The following is a 21,443-nucleotide window of genomic DNA, read 5'->3' on the forward strand; positions in this document are numbered from 1 at the left end:
GCACCATCAAGTGATGCTGCAATACTGTCATACAAATGTTTTACAACTTCCTCCCAAATAGAAAGACACAAACTCGAAGGGGGGGAAGTGGATATGAAAATGGAGCGCCGGCATCATAAAAGATGGAAACAAAGAGGGACAGACAGCATACACTGAGAAGGACAGGCAAAAGATGAAGCTCATTTTTCCATGGGCACCCAGTGGCGTCTGCATTGCAGATCGCTGAAATCCCCTTCGCATGTGTCCCTGGGCTTAAAGGAGGATGGGGTGGGGAAGGGTGAACCAGGGATGGGTTTATGCTATCTCTGCTTTAGTACACTTTGTTTTTTTTCCCTCCCCCCACCGAAATATATTTTTTCTGTCTGCATCAAATGTCAAGTTAATTTCCTGGGTGCTATGAGGGATGTGTCCTCCCCTTCGCTATGTGTGGCAGGGCGGTGGATTGTGGCAGGGTGCTGTGCATGCCGGTGTGTGTGTGTGTGTGTGGGGGGGGGATGTCTGTATGGGTGGATGGGGAAAGGGAAAGGAGCATGGCAAGGCAAAGAGAGAGACGAGAGGTGGTGAGGGGGGTTCAGTACAGTATCTATAAATTGGCTCTCTCTGAAGAGCCAGAGAGGTGTGTTGAAAGTGTGTATGCATATGTATGTGTGTGTGTGAGTGAGCGAGCGAGTGTGTGTGTGTGTGTGTGTCTGGTTGTGTAAAAATATGATCCAATTATTAATAGATGCTTTTGTCAGTGTACCTATGCCCATGTGCCTGTCCTTATTTGTGAATTCACATGTTCAGTTCTTTTGAATGTTCATCTAAATCGACTACTAACGCAGAAAAAAAGAACAAAACAGACCGTATTAAAGATGCTTTGTAATTCACCGTCGTCGTAAAAAAGCAGAAAATCTTCCTAGATTTTGAGGTATTTCTCAACAACATAGTTAAGTGTGGAGAGTAATTAGCTTGGACTTTCTCATCAGCGGTGCTGCATTTCCTGGTTGCTAACAACAATGTCTAAAGCTTATTACCAAATGATATCTAGTAGCATATTATGTTAAACATCCATGCGTGTCAATCCTCTTTTAACCTTGTTGCTTGACAATAGCAGTCTTTGTGTCCTGCCTTCCAAGGCTAGGCCATATTTTATATGATTTATAATGTATTTCAGTTTACCTCCATCACCATTGAATAATTGTGCCCCTCTGATATCCTCATCTCTCATGATGATAGACACAACACAACCTTTATTTTTTACTTTTACTACAGCAAAGACAAATTTACTCTGGCTATCTGTCTCTCTGTTGTTGTGTTAGTTAATTTCAAAAAAATGGAATGTGATGGGGATAGAGTTTATATTTGTGTTCAAATGTATAGATTTACTTTAGTGCCACGTGCACATAGCTTTTTCCAGTTTACTGCATATGTTTCCAACTGTGCATTTACTGTATATGCATGTGTGACTGTACGGATGCGTGCCTGTGTGTGTATGTTTATCTGAATGAGAGCATTTTTGCAGGCGGCTGTTAAGTTTATGAAGGCAAAATGTATATTTTGTATTGCAAAGTGTAAAATGCATTATTGGAGAGAAAGGGATTATGCATTTGTCAGTCGTGCTTACGCTGATGTATGCTCCTGCCCCACAAATGTCACATCCCATAACCCAGAAAAATTACACCAGTCCCACCTAATTACGCATATTCATGATGCTGTTTTGCATAGTGCTGGTAGCATACTTCTGTTACAAGCCACAGAGCTGAGGGATGTGGTTGAGTGAAAAGGCTTTCAATCCACTGATTCAGTGTGTCTCCGCCACAAGCATCAGCTTGATAACGTTACCTCCATGCCAATTTTTTTTTTTTTTTTATGATCTGAGACCATTATGGAAAGAGAGTTTTCTCTTATTTCTTGCAGTCAGTCATATTGCCACTGCCTGCAGCATGTTCAAACCTTGTGGGAATTTTTAATAAAGAAATTAGCTTTGTCCTAGATTATGAAGGTCATTTTGAAAATAGTACAGATTTAACCAATGGTTTTTGAAATACTTTGTCATTTATCCTCCATCTCTGCTCTATTTCTTTTTTCTCTGTGTGTTTACTTCACTCCTCCTCTGGTAAATGTGATTTTCCTGGTCACTGGTAATGAATAATATGTAAATCAGGGGGCAACAATCGTAGCAACTGGAAGCAGGGGCAAGCACATACAGAGTGAGGAAATCCAAATAAAGTTGAATGTAGAGGAAAGACAGGGGAGGAAGTGTTGGAGAAAGAGATGGAGGGAGAGCGAGAAGACAGAGGAGAGTGATGAGTCATGGAGGCTGGCTCAGTGGCTTATTGTAGCACTTGCAGAAAAGACTTAATCAGACTTGGCCCGCTGTAATGAAGAAGAGGGTCCAGGCTGTGCCACTGCTTGGGTAAACAGCGATTGTTTCAGTCCAGGGTTCCCAAACATGGGCAACAATGGTACTATTGTCCCGCCAGCTCTTATTAAGAGGCAAAGCAGAGATGGGGTGAGGAGCAGAAGCAGGGAAGGGAGGTGGGTGTAAAAGGGGCAAAAGGGGAGTAAAAAGAAGAGGTGTGGGGCACAGCAGGATTGAGTGGGAACCTGAACAGAGGATGTGGTGGGAGGGGGATGTGGAGAAAAAGAGATGGATGGAGGGAGATGGCAAGAGGGGCTCCTCTGATCTTGATTTTCTTTTTCTTCACACTTGCATTGTGTCTTCGTTTCCCATCATCTTCCTCTTGTTTCCACACCCTTCTATCTTCTCAGCCATCATCTCTCGTCCTTGTCTTTTTCTCTCATCCTTTCATCCACACTTCCTTCCAGCATCATCCTACCAGCCGCCTACTCTATTCCTTCCATCTGTCCTTTGTTCCTCTTCATTTTATGCACTTGGAATGGCGAGGGATGCTTTGCCTGTCATACCACCTTTGCATCACCTTTCCCATCCGGTGCGGGAGAGAAAGAGAGAGAGGGGCAGAGAGACGAAGAGGCGAGAGAGAAAAAGAGTATTGGGAGGGGGGGGATGAGAGGAGCAGGCGAGGGAAAAGGGGCAGGAGCGAGACAAAAAGAAAAGATCACGCTGCTTCCGTGCTTAATGAACATGGGCAAAGGATGATCACAATAGAATATATTATGCTCTTGTTAGTAGAGGCAATCAATTAGCAGAGAGCACACCACTGGCACACCATCTTTCCCGCTTGGGAACTGGCTCATTCACTGCCCAAACGAATGGTCCAAGGAACCCCCTCGCCTCGCTGTTTTTCCCACCCTCAATGCCCACCAGCCACAAAAGATTTGATTTCATTCTCCAATGTGAAAGGGGACAGCATTGAATTTGCATTTCCGCCGCATTCACTCCACATTAGTTGAAATATAAGTCAGGTTTCGCTACAGTCAAAGGTCTTGGCTCAATGAAAAATCTATGTGTTTGAATGTGTAGGTAATAGCATATATCTAAACCAAAATAAATCCCCAAACCCTATTTAGATGCAGCTGTACCAATACAAGTGTTGTGATGTTGATTGGACTTCCTCAATGGAAAACTGTCCTCTGACAACACACTGTTCCCACTAAAGCTTGGCTCCACAAGATGGGAATCAGGCATGACAATGTCTCTGTGACTGACACTGACAATTGCATACCAAATTGTCACTCAGGTCCCATCAGCATTTCATACAGCGGTTGGGTGAAATTCCTTCATCCTTTCCCCCCCTCCATGTTTTCTTCTTCTTTTTTTGTGTCAGCTAGAGGAATAGCTCCAGATAATGGCAGCAATCTATACTGTGAAAGAGGCAAGGAGTAGTTCTGCCTTAACACAGGCACAAATCACCACTGTCTGGCTGGGGATCTGTAAAAGTGTCGTTGATGAGTAGAACACACTGCTTTCACTGAGGAACTTTGCTGTGATTCCAGGCAGAGGTTGGAAATGGAGGAAACAAAAGGAAATAAAGGAAAAGGGGAGAGAGGAATCAGGATGTAGGACCTTTTTTTGAAGATGGCCTCAGGTTTGGGTTTAGTGAATCTGTTGTTTCTGTGTTTCACAGAGCATTTACATTCTATGGCCATCTGGAGTTTGTGTGTGTGTGTGTGTGTGTGTGTGTGTGTGTGTGTGTGTGTGTGTGTGTGTGTGTGTGTGTGTGTGTGTGTGTGTGTGTGTGTGTGTGTGTGTGTGTTTGTGTGTGTGTGTGTGTGTGTGTGCATACGTTCGTGTGTGTTTCAATCACAGTTCCCTTCATGCAATGCAACATGCGCTATCCAGTGTTGAACAATCAATCGTGTCATCTTAAGAAAAAAAAAATTCTTCTTTTTTTCCATCTTATAAACAATTAAATTAAATCTAAATTATTTCGTGTATAAGAATCGATTGTGCCCATTTATTGTCCAATGAATGGCCTTTTTATGAGGAACATGTGTTCTACAATACACATGCTATTTTATTTTGAAATTCAGGCAAGCTAGCAACAAGAAAAGCAGCATGACTGTAACTTAAGTATCTTGTGCTGTTCTGATAAAACATCTATCATTTACAACTTTTGTCGTGGTACTTAGAACCACACGGCTCAATGAAACTTCTACAACCATCAGATTGAACACAACCTGTATTTTCCATTAGCAGCCTCATCATAACAAAATGTCTCCACTGTAGAGTAAAATAAAATAGAAATAAATTATTTCATGTATAAGAATTGATTGTGCCCATTTATTGTCCACTGGGATCTAAGCTTGCATTGCTACCATTGTGTCTGTTTGGCTGTGTTTAACCTTGTGTTTGTGTGTCTTTGTGTTCAAATGTGTATTTGGTTGTCCAATTTTTAGGTGTAAATCCAACTACACCTATGCTGTTTGTAAATATACAAAAAACACACAATTACATTGTACATGAAATACAAGGCTCCTGCATACATTCCACTTGTATGCAACTGTCTTGAGGAACTTCTTCACTATCCATGGATTAATAGAAAATGCATCACAATGTACTTCTGTTGTTACTGATGATCTGTAGAGTGGATTTTATCTCTTTTAACACTGAGTGCATGCATAGTGTTTTGTTGGCCTTCAAAGTGCCACATAATGGTGCAGGGTTGTGTTTTGACCTTTAAAAGAGAGGGGGGGAAAGCATTGCATTTTTCTCAGTGTATAGGGTATGCGTGCAAGTTTGTTTGTACCTGTTGGAATATTCAAGTGCAAAATGCTTATAATGTATTCAGTGATTCTAGGCTGCAGAGGGCATTGTGTTCTCTCTCTTCACTTTGAAAGTTGAAATGTTCAACATCTAATGGATGGGGAGCAGGAATGGTAACAGGGCATGAGATGGAGGGAAGCACACAGTAATGCATCTGGTTTGAGTCATGCATCTGACTGCAGGGTGAGGTCTTAGAAAAATACCTCATGTGTTTAATTAGTAAAGTCATATAGCCGTTTCATGGAAAGAGTTTGCCATGTCATGTTTTGACCACTCTTTCTCCCTTATTGAAATCATTTCATTATGAAACCACACTTAACATGAAAGATTAAAAGGCAGCTTGTGTTCAGTTTTCTTTAAATGCATCATTTTGGGATAAAGGTGAAACAATTTTCTTAAAGCCTGGTCTCAAAAGATGTCCTTTACAATGTTAAGCATTTCTCTCTACCTTATTTACCCCTGTTTGTTTTGGGCAGCAATGTCTTTTCCTCTCCTCTTCATCTGTTTCTTCTTGATTGTCTCCTGTGCTCTCTCACCGCTGGGTCTTCATGTACAGGTAGTCATGCTGCTGACATTTGTGTCCAAGCAGGGCCCAGTGACATGGCCTTTACCACCCCTTGCTGGGTCTCCCTTCGCCATCCTTACCCCCTACCGCCATTCTTAGCCCCCAAGTCCTCTTCATCCGCGTGCACATGAATGTATGTCTGTTTGTGCTTTGGGACCATCCTGTGTGTACAGTGTCTGTGTGGTTAAGCCATGTCCGGATCAGCCCGTTCATGCTTGCCTGTAGCATGTGTGCACAGTAGGGGACATGGTATGGAGCAAGCCTCTTTCTCTGCTGGATGGAGGGTGAGCAAATACAGTCACTGCAGGCAGGGAGTTGGTGGAGCACACACGAAAGTGGCTAGCTCATCAGAAAAGGATTTCAGAAAGGGATTTATTGCCAAGTAAGTAGCACTTGTGAGGAATTTGCCCTGGTTGTTGGTGCATATATAAACATATCAAACATTAATATCAAATAAACAAACAATAAATACAGAAACAAATAACATACATATAACTAGAAAAAAAGAGGCTGTATGGATTTGCATAATTTCAGGATATATAGAATGTATAGAGGACAGGTATATAGTAAAGGATGTAGGATTAAGATTCATGATGTGATAAGATAGTACAAACACATGAGGTATAGCCTATCCTAATCAGGACAAAAACCTGAACCATCTGTCATGTCTTTGTTTTTATAAAATGTTCAAAAATGTCCACTTTTATAGAGAGCAACACTAACTTTTTCATAATTTAACGGCCATTTAATCTCACCTATACTTGCCATTCACTATAGATTATTAAGAAATATTTTGACACTGACTGTGATACAGAATTTGGGAAGAGCTATTAAGTGCCCAGAGTCAGACACAATGCAAAGCCTCATTGTTCTTCTTCTCAAACACACATGCTGAAACACACAGACATGCTCACCGTCCCTGCAGCCATGGGAATGGAGAATGCTGAGGTTCAAGGTCATTTCAAGTATTCAGCAGCCTGGGGCTCTCCATTGTCAGTGCATCACAACACACATGCACTCAAATACACGCACAAACACATTGTTGGTAGGAGTACATTCTACACACCGCATCTCACTAACGCCTGCATCCGAGACAGCAAAGTGTCTGTCAGGTGAGAACATGACACTTCGTAAGTCCACTCACATGCACTAACAGTCGCAGGTGTGAATCTTCAATGGAAACACAATTATCCAGTTTTGTTTCTCTACCATAGACTGTCTAGACACACAACAATGGAAGGTACGACTATTGGACAATTGCTATTTTCTGTCATCATTTAGCTATTCTGCTGTGATTGTTTATTCTTCATGCTCCACAGTCTACAGATTGTGCTGTATTGTCGAAATTTTTGGTTGACAGTTACCATTATTTTAACAACTGAGCATTTATATTTGGTTTCTATTTAGTAAAGGAGTGACAATTTGCAGAAATAGTGGAGATAGAGTTTTTAAAGACAGAGCAAAGGTGAGGGGGAGAGTGAGCAGTGGGTGTGATTAGCTCCTTTGTTGGAGGTCTGTTGAGCTTCATTGGCTCCAGAGAATAGCTTCCTAATGAACCCAGCCAAGCTTGGACCAAACTTTGTGCTGAAGACAAACTAAGTTATGGTGGTCTGGCAGAGCGCTGAGGGCGAGCCGACTGATATACAACGCCTGGACATATGGTCCCCTCATCAGGGCCTCTCCCAGACACTTTCTCATCTCCTGGCTTCTGTCTGTCTGTGTGTGTGTGTGTGTGTGTGTGTGTGTGTGTGTGTGTGTGTGTGTGTGTGTGTGTGTGTGTGTGTTATGTGTGTGTATGCGCACGCGCGCTTTTGTGTGTGTATGTGTCAGAGTGGTTACACACAAGAAGAATATTTATAGTGTGAATGTTTATACTTGTTTGATAACTCATTGGAACAGAGAAACAGAGAACTGGAAAAAAAACAGGGAGTAATGGTGGGGAGGGGTGTGGGGGGGGGTATGCTGGTTGATGCTGGTTGATGCTTAGTGAAAGCGACAGAGGAGAGAGGGCTGGAGGCTTTGTCTTTCCAGCTGACCCCAATACAGAATCCTTTCTGACACGTCCTACAAGACATGGAGTAACTGAGTAAATCAGGCCAACCTGGTTGTGGTTTAGCAGCAACTGCACCATAACAGATGCAATATGGAGGATAACCACAGGATACTTTGAAGAACTCATGACAGACAAGAATCTGAAAGAAACAAGTTTGACGACCTTTGTACACTTTAAAATATCATGTTGCAAAAGTGCTATTTACTTGCTGAGAAGTGGAGGATTACATAGTAAATGTAAAGTATGTAAACAGGAGGAGCAGGTGAGCCTGAGTGCGGTTTGAGGCTAATTGTTTGGGTCAGGGTGGGAGCGTGGGGACGGATGGCTTCCGTGTCCCACCAACAAGGCTCTCGGTAACTGAGCCGGCGAGGGGGAGAATGGGCCCACTACAGGGCCACACAGCAGGCTCAAACAACACTTATTCTACTGGCCAAACTGTCAGCCAGAACAACTTCATTGTGCCCAAAATTGGAGTTGAAAGCAAGGCAGATACTTGGAAGGGGAGGGGGGCAGTGGGAAGGTAGGGAGAAAGAAGGGGAGGATGCAAAGAGAGAGAGGGAGAGAGGAGAGAGGGGGTCTGTGGGAAACCGGGGGACTGGAAAAGGGGGAGTCCTAGAGAAAGTGCAGTCTTAGGGATGAATAGGGTGAGACGGTGTGAGTTCATTTCAGTGAGGAGAATTCCCACAGATCCTACACAAGGGGCAGACGGCCAGGAGCAAGGCAGTGGCTTGAATGGAAATTTATTAAAATGCATTCTGGGAAGAGTGCATACATTTTAGCAGTTTTGTATTCTAGTCTGTATTGCCACCACATTCGATCACACTATTCAGCCATTATAAACACAGTTCTTAGATGGTGACATAACTAGCTGATAGTGCTACATATAATGTTACTAATGTGCATCTAGTGTGCACTCACTCATCTGCTGCCCTAAGGTTTCTTTTGTTACATTTCTTTGTAGAGAGTACAACATTTTCAATTTAATACTGGTTCTCCTCCTGCGTTGCCGTTCTGTGCAGCAGCTCCCCCAATATCCCATGCCAATATCAGATCATATTTTTGAGAAATGTCTCAAGCCTATGTAATAAATAACTGTGCCACACACACAGGCTACCCACAAGTATTAGACACCTCCCTGCAGGATTTCCCTGCCTTGGACCCCAGGAGGGAGCACAGTCACAGTGATTTGTATATAGTACAAGAGAAAGCCGCTTTAGACTGACACTAAACCAGTCTAAATCAGTCCAACACTGATTTACGTCACAATTCTACCCTTTGTCTCTTCTCTCTTCTTCTGCTGGCTATTTCAAATTCATCTTCCTGCCCTCAGTAACTACTGCAAAAGGGTGAAGAAGTTTACTTAGTCACACTGAGTTTAGGGAGATGAGGAAGGTCTGTGATTCTGTGTGTGTGTGTGTGTGTGTGTGTGTGTGTGTGTGTGTGTGTGTGTGTGTGTGTGTGTGTGTGTGTGTGTGTGTGTGTGTGTGTGTGTGTGTGTGTGTGGGCGAAGGTGTGAGTGTGTTCACTCTCGCGTGTCAGTGTGGTTTGCTCTTGTATGTGTGTGTGTGTGTGTGTGTGTGTGTGTGTGTGTGTGTGTGTGCAAAATGCGGAAATGTACACACACCCCTGTTTGATCCAGAGCTAGCCCTGCAGCTCCCACATACTCAACAAAAGGCCTCCTCTATCCATTGTATGAGCTGTGTGTTTCCCAGGAGAGCTCGGACTCAGTGAGAGAAGGGCCCCAGATCGCTTTCTCCTGACATGGATGTTTATCTGCTCTATGGTCCAGCAGAACACCATCAAAAAGGACGGGCCTTTTTTAATTTTGACGTGCATGACACATAGTTTTGGAAAAGAGAAGACCGTCTAGAGGGTGTGAGGAAGAAAAAGAGAGAGTGAGTGAGTGAATAAGTAAGTGAGTGAGACATACGAGACAGACAGATAGAGAAAGGGCCTGTCTATGAAGGTGTTCTCAGTGTACTCATATGAAAAAGAATATTTATGGTGTTCTCTGCCATTTTATTTGCTCCTTGTCTTTACACTAGTCAGCTTTCTTGTCAACCTTGTTCATGAATGTAGATCCACCCGGTGGGTGGGTAGAGATTTCCCCCTGATCTTGACAAGTTCTCCCATCCTTGACTGCATACTAATTTCCCCAGAACTACTGAACCAATGTAAAACAAATACAAATTGCCAGGGCTGCTCTTCATTGCTTGAGAGGCAGGGTCTTAGGAGGTTAGCAGAAAGTAGCTGCCTATTGTGTGTCTGTAATTAATCAGATTGTCTGCTGTGGACAGAGAAGCTTACAGGGACGGCTGTTGTAGTAGGCTATATGATAGCTTTAGGTATCCGTCAATACGCCTGAGTTTAAAATCCTGAGCTAATCAACGGAAGTGTAAAAAAAACCGACTCATTCATTCACCAGTCAATTAAAAGTCCATCAAATGTTCAATGCGATCAGCCAGACAATAACTGATTTTGACAATGGCGTCTCTGTATTTCACTTTATAGGCAAAGATCTCTCCTCAGCTGCTCTGCCTTCACCTGTTGTCTTTATCAAAGAGTTTTCCATGATGTATATCAGAGTGCTTCACTTTCTCCTGCAATATCTAAAAGTTTCCTTGAGATTGAGATTGCCTCTGGGGTTGACCGTAGATCTCAGTGTAGCTGCAGAAGCCAACAGTTGAAAACAAACATGGTAGGCTGATACCATCTAATCTGTTGAACACCATTATCGTCTAAGATATCGCTATACCCCCCTCCATACCCGGACCCACCCTACAAACCAGACTTACTCCCTTTGAGGTAAAAGCTTATGTGTTGAGGCTGAGAGTGAATGTAAGCCATTGTTATGGTGTAACCGGACTCCACAGCAGGTTGTTTGATCCTGTTTTGGGCCTGAAAAGCTTTTTTTTTTTTTTTTTTATGAACAACCACATCAGCTGAGAGGTTCAGACAAAAGACACTATTTGTAGAGTCCTCTGTCTGTCTGTGTTTTTTTTTCTTTCTCCTTTTTTCCCCTCACTTTGCTTCTCTTTGTCAGTCTAAATCTCTCATCCAGATTGAGGTCTGAGTTTGAAGCCTTAATTACCATAAAGAGGAGCGTGCACTCGTTAACATATTGTACTTAGACATGAACGTATGCTTTAAGGCACACTCTGTCGCTCTTGATTTCTCCCTCGTTCTCTCTCCCTTTATCTTTAAACAGGATCTTGTTGTACCTCTCTGTACAGACACTGGGATTATATTTCTCGCTTGCACCTCTAGTATGGCAACAGTGAAAGAGAATGTTACTGGAAAGTGTTTAAATGACAAAAGCTGTAGTAAATTGTTTTGTTTGCCCACAATACTTGCCATGATACCAGCTGTTGTTGTATTCCTTTTTACCCAACATTATCTCATTATTTACATTACAACATGCAACCACGCCGCCTTATTGTCAAATTTTGGATGCTTACTTGCACTTCTGCGTCTTTGTTACTGTTTTGTCATTGTATTCCCAATTTTGAACCATTTGGCGTTCAGTGTGGACAATGTTCATGCAAATATCCTAGCGCCATTATACCGGCTGTCTTTGTACGTCAGCTTTCTTCCCTTAGAGGTATAGATGAAGAGTTGGAGGGGGGATGGAATGGCGCTGTATGTTTTTGGAGGGAGATTTGTGCGGGCACCCACACACCCATCTGTACCCCCAACCCATGTCAGACGTGAGAAACTGTACCTTCATTTGCATAAGAATAATTGACACTTCAAATTAGCCTTCCAATCAAAGAGGATTCTTTTCTCCAGCATATGTGCAGGCATTGAGCACTGCGATACTGGAGAATATGAAAGGGAGGGCAAAAGAGAGCACGGATGGGAGGGGACGTGTCATAAAAGATTAACCCTTTCATATCCTTATCTCAGAGTAGAAGATTTAATGTGCCCTTTTATTGCAAATATAACTTGATATACAGTAAAACAGACATTTGTAGGGATATAATAATTGATTCCTTCTTTAGCTGAAAGGATCCTATGACTGCCTGGTGGTGTAAATGTTTTTTTGTGATTGATAGGTATTTACTTTTAAACGCTTTAGGTGCTCTGACTGTGTTATGTGCACGTTTACACGTCCATATTCACCTCAGTGGCATTTGGCGCAAGAGGCCAAGAGAGTGAGTGCTATTAAGTAGAGTGTGCGAGTGTTCGTGTGCGTCAGTGTGGATGTGTGCGGACTGAGGGTTTGCCCACATTAAACCATTAAAGCAAGTGCAATGTTGAATTATTGATAATGGCTAATGAAAAGGATCAGTTCAGGATAAAGTACAGGCTTAACCATAGCCCTGAGGGCTAACACACACACACACACACACACAAACACGCAAAACACTATTCATTTCCCCTGTTCAACATCTTTTTTAGGTTTTCTCAGACAAGATTTAGGTAGTGTACTAGGTATTCTCTGTCTATATCTCATTGTTCCCTCTATGTTCCAGTTACGTTACAACCCACTCCAGTTAAGAGCAATGGAGGCCCCAACACTGGGACAAGATATCAGCAGTGTGCTTCCAGGCCTACTCAGCTGACAAGCAGAGAGCCTTTTTAAGGCTGAGCCGGTTTTCGGGGAGAATGAGGGACAGGGATTCAGTTTTGGGGGAAGGGGATAAAAAAATGGGGGTTGAGGGTTTGGGGGATAATGGGGGGAAGCCTCGGCGCCAGCCCCTCTGAAGCGCTTAGCATCCCCCCCGCTTATGGGATGGCGGATGTGTCTGGGGGTATCCATGACAACACTGCTGCATGCCAGGGACATACCACGGCAACATGGCCAAGTAGAGTTTGTGTTGGTGTGTGTGTGTGTGTGTGTGTGTGTGTGTGTGTGTGTGTGTGTGTGTGTGTGTGTGTGTGTGTGTGTGCAGATCCATTAAGGTCCACATATCTCGGTGACATTAATATTCACTCAGACAGACAGGGAAGCTGCTGCAGCCTCAATCAGTTTGCTGTTTGACTGGCATGTATCACAGACACCTTTATTTCAGCCTTTGAGTCACAGGCTCAACATGAATATGCCCACTGTACATACTATCTTGTAAGTGAATGTAAGCCAGTTGTTGTAGTTTTGAGACAGTTGTCAAGGAAAGCACCTCCTTTCCTAACGATTCGGCATGGCACAGTTTTATGCTTGTACTATATATTTTATACTTTCACAGAAACAGAGAGGTGCACCCTTACATTCACTCAGGTCAGGAAGCACAGGTCAGGACTCACTCTCTAACAAACATGCACACACACTGACACACTCTCTCACACAATCACACTCGTAGCTCTAGCACAGATCAAGCTGTGTTATAATAATCCCATTTGGGACAGCCTGGATTCTCACTCAGAAAGTACTCACATAATGATGCTCTGATGAGTTCCTGTGTGTGTGTGTGTGTGTGTGTGTGTGTGTGTGTGTGTGTGTGTGTGTGTGTGTGTGTGTGTGTGTGTTAAACCCCCCACACACATGCACAACCACACACATGCTCACATGCATGTAGAGCCAAACTCTGATCCTGTGGGAGTGTACTTTTAACCCCGACTGCCTGTGCATTTGCTGAGGGGTTAAAGGGGCCGAATGGGGAGTGAGGTAAATAATTCACAATAGCTAAAACTCTTTCGATGTAACCTCACAATGAATGGGGGAGGGAGACCAAAGAGTCTTAGCTACATAGGGGCACACAATAGTCCTGTCCAATCCTGCTTCGTGTTTTGTTTCGTATTTTAAAAAGAAAGAACTAGGTCAAAAAGCAATACCCAATAAGTCATATAGAACTCTCATCATCTAACGAAGTCTGATGCCATGCAACATCCTGCAAAATGATATGTATACTTTGCTTGTATGTGTGCTAGTTTAAGTGTAAATGTACATCCACAGCACTAAAAATTACACCTATCTTGTGTTTTTAGGTTGGAATGGAGACCTCGTAGATCATGACCCAGAAACAATTGGCAAGATGACTGGAGTCTCCAGGCTAAAGATGTCAAGGATATTCAGCTGATCTCAGAGGTGACTGCACTCTCTCCTTTCAAGCATCATGGTGTCTGCCATCTTGTTATATGGGCTATATTTTACAAATTCCCTGCTATGGATCAGCAGTCTCTGCATCCTTTTTCTCAGTGAATTCTATATGAAAGTGTCTGTAAGACATTTTGAGTGACATTGCTTCTGTCAAACGGTTGATTGAAGGAGACAAAGACAGAAATGCTGTGCTAATGAAATCGTCTGACCCACATCCTTTAGTGCTATCCATTTCTCCAAAGACACAGAAAGGGCATTTGAACAGGTAAACCACGACTTGTCCCTAAAGTGAAAAAGGGTTTTTTCAGAAGGAAGAGGTGCATCCATTATTTACTATACTGGGGTTGCTAGACACTTAGGAGATAATGCAGTGCTTCAAGCATACAAAACATAGAACCTCCTCGGTGCAGACGAGGCCATTGTTGTGTGTTTTGAACATGTCTGTTTCCATCCATACTGACAGATGAAAAAGAATATGTCTCCCTAAGGTTCAGAAGCATGGACAGAGATATATACAGAAAGGAGAGGGATAGAATAGGATGGTGGAGAAATGTGTTTGTGTGTGTCTAAGTCATATCTTTGTGCATGTTTGGTTTTAATGTACTGTATGTGCATTTGTGTACATGTGTGTCCCCAGTTTGTTGGTTTCTGTATGCACAACAGTATGTGTCCAAACCTACCCCAGTCCTAGATTATATAATGTAAATAAAGTTGTCGTACACATAGTGCATGCACCTGATTGTACCTTGTATATGCATCATGTTTCTCCTGCACTGAGTCTGTATCAGTAGTCTCTTCCAGTTCTAATAGGCTTCAGTCGAGTCTTTCTCGAGTCATTTTCTGCAGATCAGCAGCAGGATCAGTTGCCTCCTCATGGAGAGTGGAGGCATCTGACTGCAGTCTACTGGGAGTAGTTAGCAGACGGAGAGCAAGGCATACAACTCCTCCACGCTGTTATCAGACTTGGGACAACACCAGGCACTACTTTCTGCCTTTGTCGATTTCCCGGGGGACACTTTGACATGAAATCCTTTTTTGTGGATGAGGGGAGACCACTCCCAAAAAAAATCCTGTATTTTTACGCATAAATGCGCATTGTGATGGAGAACATGACAACAATCCATGTTTGCGGATGTGGTCTGGTAAAATCTTGGTGTACTGTCATTGAAAAATCTCCAAAATTAGAATGAAAAAATAAATATATAGTTGTTGTTTTTTTATTCTAGATGTTACTTAGTGAGCTACAAAAACTGTGTTGAAAACCAATACACTTTCAGAAATATCACTTCATCTTCACTTTCCATATTTTGGCTATTGTTCCTACACTGGCTAACACATTAGCATAAATCCTTCCCAATTGCAAAGGCTCCAGGACAATAACATCGCTAGACACAGAGTGTGTGGAGCAATGCAAAAATGGATGATTAGACCAATAACGAAAAGCTTGATTTAGTCAAACCTACAGACATACTGCAGTCCTCTGTTGGTCTGCTATAAAGCGGTTTGAGAGCAGAATATATTGATTCTGTATTTGAATGAATTTCGAGAAAGTACCCACTTTGCAACTGTTGTTTATCATGTATGCCGTTGTTTGCACAGATTTTTCTTGTGCAGCTATTTCACCACTCTAAACCTGTCAAAGGTTTTGTTTGGTGTAACCAAATTATCAGAGATACTGACAACCATCAGCAAAGTCCTGGACACACACGAACACACACACACACGCACACACACGCGCACACACACACACTGCGGACATCATCTTTATATATAGGCATTAAACTGCAGTGTCAGCAGAGAAGATGAGGAGGATGCAGAGAGAGGCACATGTAGCTTTAACTAAGATCAGCTGCCACAGACAGACAGGCAGGCCAGGAAGGCGGCGCGTGCCCTTGAGGTGCTGTGTGCAGGCAGGGTGGTGAGCTTGAGCTGTCTGAATCCACCTCCCTTCATCTTTTGCAGTTGGGCTGAGTTTGTCTGTTGATGGCCCAGGGACCCTCTGCCAACCCCAAACTGTTCTATACTGTCAGCCAAACATCAGATAAATTTGTTGAGGGAGACAGTGTGGCCAAAATAGTACTTTTGTACTTTCTGAATTCCTGGAAAAAACACGAGAGGAGTTGCTGACTTTCAAGAGATTTACAGTGTCTGACAAGATAAATCAGCAAATAAATTTAGAGTAATCCTTAAGAAGACACCTCTGTTGAAGTCATGGGATCTTAAAATGACATGTTGCTCTGCCTTTGTCGTCTGATGCAAACAATAACACCATGCACTGAAGATTTAACTGACATCCTTACTTTCTCAAATGACCCCAGCTGTTCTGAAGCCTATACATTCATATTAGGCCCCAGAATGCATTTCATGCTTGTCATCAAGCTCTATAGTTTCGGGGGAATGTAATACGTCTTTCTGGAGGAAGGGAGTGTCAGGTATGGCAAGAGTAATGGAGGAAGGGCTGGAGGTGCAGGTAACCCAGGTTAGGCTGGGTGTTAAGGGGATCAGATAAGGCGTTCCCCAGACCCTACAGTCTCCCAGTCTCCTCTATGAAAGAATAATAAGCAGCTGTAACCCTGAGACACTCCGAGGCCTGTGTCCTGAGCTACAAAAACTTTCACCGGGCGTCTTATCAGGTTCTAAGGATATCACGTAAGACAATACATGTGAGAAGTGCAGTGGGAACAATGGGAGAAAAGTGCAGTGTGATATGAGGGGGACTAATGTCAGCGGCTATTGTTGAGGCCTTTGTGACTGTCAAGTACACCGGGAACTCACAGCTCACTGAACTCCTTTCATTCAAGGATCTTGCTTTGGGATGTGATGAAACTCTCCAACAAGTGCTGTCCCTCATGCATTAACAATGGCAAAGTGTACACACAGAGGTTACGCATTTGTTGCACATAAACTGTAACTAATAGGTTTCTGTAAGATCCCCTCTGGCTGGGAATGATGATTTAGTCTCGCTAATAGTTGCTAAGAGAAAATTTGCTTGTGATTTTTGCCAAAATTTGTGTTTTCACTGTGTTGTGTTACCCAGGATGTGGTGAAAATTCCCCCAAAGTTCATGCCTTGGTGCCTTGATTTAATAACATGTAATATAAGGTAAATGGTCAACTGAGATTTCTGGAATGTATTTGAATTGTTATATCATTTTCCCATTTCTCTTTTTTTAGGTTGATGAGGTCCTGATCCACCACGGAGCCTGCATTTCATCAAGATGAGCTTCAAGATGTCCATGAGCTTCACATTACTCTTTACAACACTTGGACCTGCACTGTACTCCTTTATTTCTGTATTTGTGTCAACTGGTTATATATACGATTATTGGCCAAGCTGACTAATACTGTGACCTTGCACTAATATACAACTGTATTTTTATAGATTTATTATTTTATATAAAAGAATACTTAATAAGAAAATATGATGAAAATATTCTTCACATTGAAACTTGGATTTATTTCATGTAATTGATTGATTCTAACAAGTCTACATTTTGCTAAATAAAAGGCATTTTCCCCCCCCCCTTAAAGTGATGTTTTAGTGTGAGTTATTTCCTTCTTTCTGTGTAGTGCTTTGGCACTCCAGGTAAAGAACAATGTGCTTGACATAATTGGGTCCTATTTGGTTATGAAAAGAGCATGCATGCTGATAAAAGTTGGCAGGGTGATCAAAGCACCACGTGTCCTGATCAAAATCATACACCTGACACAGTTGTAGATGATCCAGACAGACTAACGAAATGTGAGGAAACATGTTCAGACGGTACCAAGAAGCTTCCCTGTTTAATATCAGCTCCATTTAACATTGTGTGCTGTTTTTTCGCATACGGGTATGTCTGTCAAATCAAATGTACCTCTATGTGCAAAATATGAAGCAACAATTAAAGATTAGAATGATTCAATGTGTCTTGTCTACACCTACTTTTGTTGCCTTTTCCTTTTTGAAAGAAAAATATCTGACTTTGGTATCCCTGCTACAGTTTCCCTACAATTCTATTCACGCTACAACAAGATGGATAAAAAAGTAGGATCCATAAAATGTTTTCGTATGGGAAAGAAGCCTCATTTTTCCTCCCTTTTCTATATTTCATCCCTCTCATTTATCTTTATGTGCCTCTCCATTTTCCCATCTCCTTTATAATCATATTAATTCTGTCTGTACTTCCCTACTTAACATTCATCCTCACTATTTTTCTCACGCTTACCCCATCTTCATTTCCTTTACCAGCATCACTCTTCCCTTCTTTCCTACAACCGTCTTTCAGATCCAGTCAGTAGCCCCTCGTCTTCCCCCACCCTTACTACCATTTTCTCTCTTTCTCTCTCTCCCTCCTTTGTCTTTCTCTCCCTCTCAGATGTCAGATCACAGTCTACTCTTCCGCTTGCCCTGTCATCACATTTTTTACACAAACCCATCCCTTAATTGGGCCTGTATCATCATATCATATCATGTAGAATATCTGATCACAGCAAGAGATGAAAGATGGCCTCCACCTATCCCCTAACAGACAGACACTCACATATACTGCAGACTCACAGAAACACATACAACCACACACACACACACACACACACATCAGTGGTTGTATGGGACAGGAATCCAAGCTGATAGCTGTGTATGTGTACATTTCTTAGACTCCATGTTTGCACCGTCTTCGATGTGATTGGTACAGTGTGACAGGTGAGGTGGTGTGTATTCCAAGAGTGTCCACTGATGTTTGTATCAACTGCTAGTGGCTTTTGTGATGAGACAAAGGATGCCCTGGAGCCAGCAGTGTCTACAGGTAACTAGCTAAATAAAGGAAACATCAACAAAAAGTGTCCCAGGAGTGTTAAAATAGCTCCAACATGTCTTGGCATCAACTTGAAGGATGCAACACACAATCTTCTGAAAGATATCCAGTCATTCCTGCTGCTGGCAGAAAATGCTTAAAAAAATACAACGTCACAATTGGCCATATAATGAAATAAACTGCCATGGCTCTCTGGCTTATATTGTGTTCATGTTCCCACCTACAAAGTGCAGCATAAAACGGAACCCCAATTGACTGGTGTCACACAGCTGCACAATCTTATTTTACTTTTCCCTTTATCTCAAATTCCGAACAAATGTAATTTCTGGCAAATAAGTTGTATTAGCATGTTGTCATTTCCAGCGCATTACGTCTCATAATGATCATGCATCTTATAATGATTTATGAATAGGCAAATGTTTGCACTACATACTTGGATATTGAAATAATTATTTGAGCACATGCAGAAAAAGTTCATTCGCATTGGTTCTTGTACCACAGTTTGCAGGTTTGGCCTGAGTCAAACGCATAACTGACTATTTTTAGCCGCAGAAATGCTTCACCATAGGATGAAGGTGATCACATGGCTTATCAAGCCTTTATGTATTGTAGTACAGCCGTGGTTTTCCAAAATGTTTTGGCACTGTTTTATGTGTGTAAGTTGTGAGCAGTTTAACCAAGTAATGGTTCATTTGAATCCTTTTTGGAAGACTTAAGAGGTTAAACTATCCCTTTCCCAATAAAGAAACGATTGTAATTAAAGAAAAAAAAATCCTCATTTGTGTATATATAGTGTGGAGTCTAAAGTCTAGAGTAGATTCTGAATTTTAGATGGTTTATCCCATTGTTGGTGTTTACAGAATCTTTTTTTACGAGTTGTCCCTGAAGCACACAGATGTTTTTGGAGAAACAACGTTCTATGTTGTGTATACACTACAAATACTGTGTCACTATGAGGGCCTAAGTCTTAATAAAGATCAAACGTCATGAGTAAATCCTGATCACAGTGTGCGCCAATGTAGATAGGAATTAATGTTTGTAATGGAAACAGAATGCAGTGGTCTGAATTTTATTTCTATCTAAATGTGATCTACACACCATAACAAATCTTCATGGAGCCCTGCTTTTTTCTCACAAATGCTTAAATGCTTATTTTACTGTAGAACAGGAATAGTATACAAAAATGTTTTCATGTGCAACATTTGTTGGTGAACACAAGGACTCAAGGAATCAGGACACAATATATGTTACAGGCCTGTTCTCTTTCGGGTTTGCATTTCAAACAAATAATCCACACATTACAAGCTATTAGTCGAGTTTTCGAAATGTAGGCTTACATAATGATTCATTATTATAAATACTGTAATTCTTTAGGTTTTCTAAGCAGCTAGAAATTGTTAAGATCATGGTTTCTTTCATTCTTTTTTTTCCTGTTTCTGTTTTCTCCTGACATGACAAGAATACTAATATGTTTTACGTAATGAGCCAGGATTCTAGCATAAAAATACATTTCATATTTAACTTCCGGGCTGGAAAACATGCAAAGCCAATCATTGGGTGTTAAATATACTGTACATACACACAACATGATTTTGTATCTTGATGAATACTTTGTCAATAACCTGGCTTTATTCAATCACCACAGATCATATTGTATCACACTGGCTGGTAGATGAATGTGTAGTGAAATCCAATAGAGACAGATTCAAACACGTGGAAGACATGTATCCCAGTTTAAATTGGTCTTCCTGGAATCATAATGCAGCTGTCTACATCTTTCAGTACAATTGAATTGTGCCGAGAGCATTTGGGAACCACAAAGATCTCAGATGGCACTTACTCAGGATTGATCTCCTGAAGGCAGTAAAAAATAAATGCATGAATTCTACTATTGATGCAGAGCGTTGAAGAAAATAATGTCTTTTTTACATTAAGGTGTTCTTTGGCCCAGAAACATGACCTTGGAAGATGCTAGCAAAGGAAAAGTAAAGAATAAAACTTCTTAACTCCATTATGTGATAGAAGTTTTTGCTCCTTTCTTTGTCTCCCTGCTCCTTTTTCCACCAGACGGCACAGTGTTTCACTTTTATCTACAGATAGCAGGACTTTGTGTTATCTTATTTTGTTTGGGAGAAGATTCACAAGTACTATCCACCCCATGATCCCAACAGACGACAAGATACAGAACTCCAAGTCTGGAAACTTCACAGTGAGAAAAATGAGGTCTTACTGAAACTACCTTTGGTGTGTGTTTAACTCTCTGGTTTTTCCCTAAGAAGATCTGGAAACCAAAGAGGCTGCTGTCTGCATAGTGTTACAGGGATATAAAATGCAATACAAGGATGTGTGTACATTTTTAAAAAGCAGCTTATTTAAGATCACAACTGAAATCTGGTACTGGAAGCTGGAGTTTGATTGGATTATTGAAAGTTGTTGGGGGTTAAAGGGGCTTTACTGTAAATCTCACAAATGAATTGAGTTTGATTGACTTTTCAGTTCTTATCACATACATCAACTACAATAACTTATAGATACTATTGATCATCATCTCCCCGCTTGTTTTGCCTGACGTACCTCCACGGCCCTGTCAGATGAACTCAAGCAGCCCTTCATCGACACCATCCAGCATGTTCTAAGAGGGGTCTTTTGAATTGATTTTAAACTGAATGTCATTTAACACATTTTAACTAGCCTATATAGGAGTGGATATCGTAACTAAATTTTTTTCATACAATTGAACTGTCGACAGTCAGACAGTTTGGTCTAATTGCAGTTGTACCACTACCCCTTTGTCCATTACTTTTAGCTAACCGTTTAGACTTCTCC

General features: G+C 41.7%; 1 long non-coding RNA gene across 1 annotated transcript in view; it reads left to right on the forward strand.

Moving 5' to 3' along the window:
• LOC120560795 overlaps positions 1-17,723 on the forward strand; it is a 37,584-nt gene extending 19,861 nt beyond the window's left edge. Inside the window, exons 3-4 of the long non-coding RNA XR_005639513.1 lie at positions 13,714-13,813; positions 16,999-17,723. This is a non-coding gene — a long non-coding RNA (uncharacterized LOC120560795). The remainder of the gene's footprint in view (positions 1-13,713; positions 13,814-16,998) is intronic.
• The last annotated feature ends 3,720 nt before the right edge of the window (positions 17,724-21,443 follow it).

The sequence above is a fragment of the Perca fluviatilis genome, chromosome 6, assembly GCF_010015445.1.
Source record: "Perca fluviatilis chromosome 6, GENO_Pfluv_1.0, whole genome shotgun sequence".
NCBI classification, from domain to species: Eukaryota; Metazoa; Chordata; class Actinopteri; order Perciformes; family Percidae; genus Perca; species Perca fluviatilis.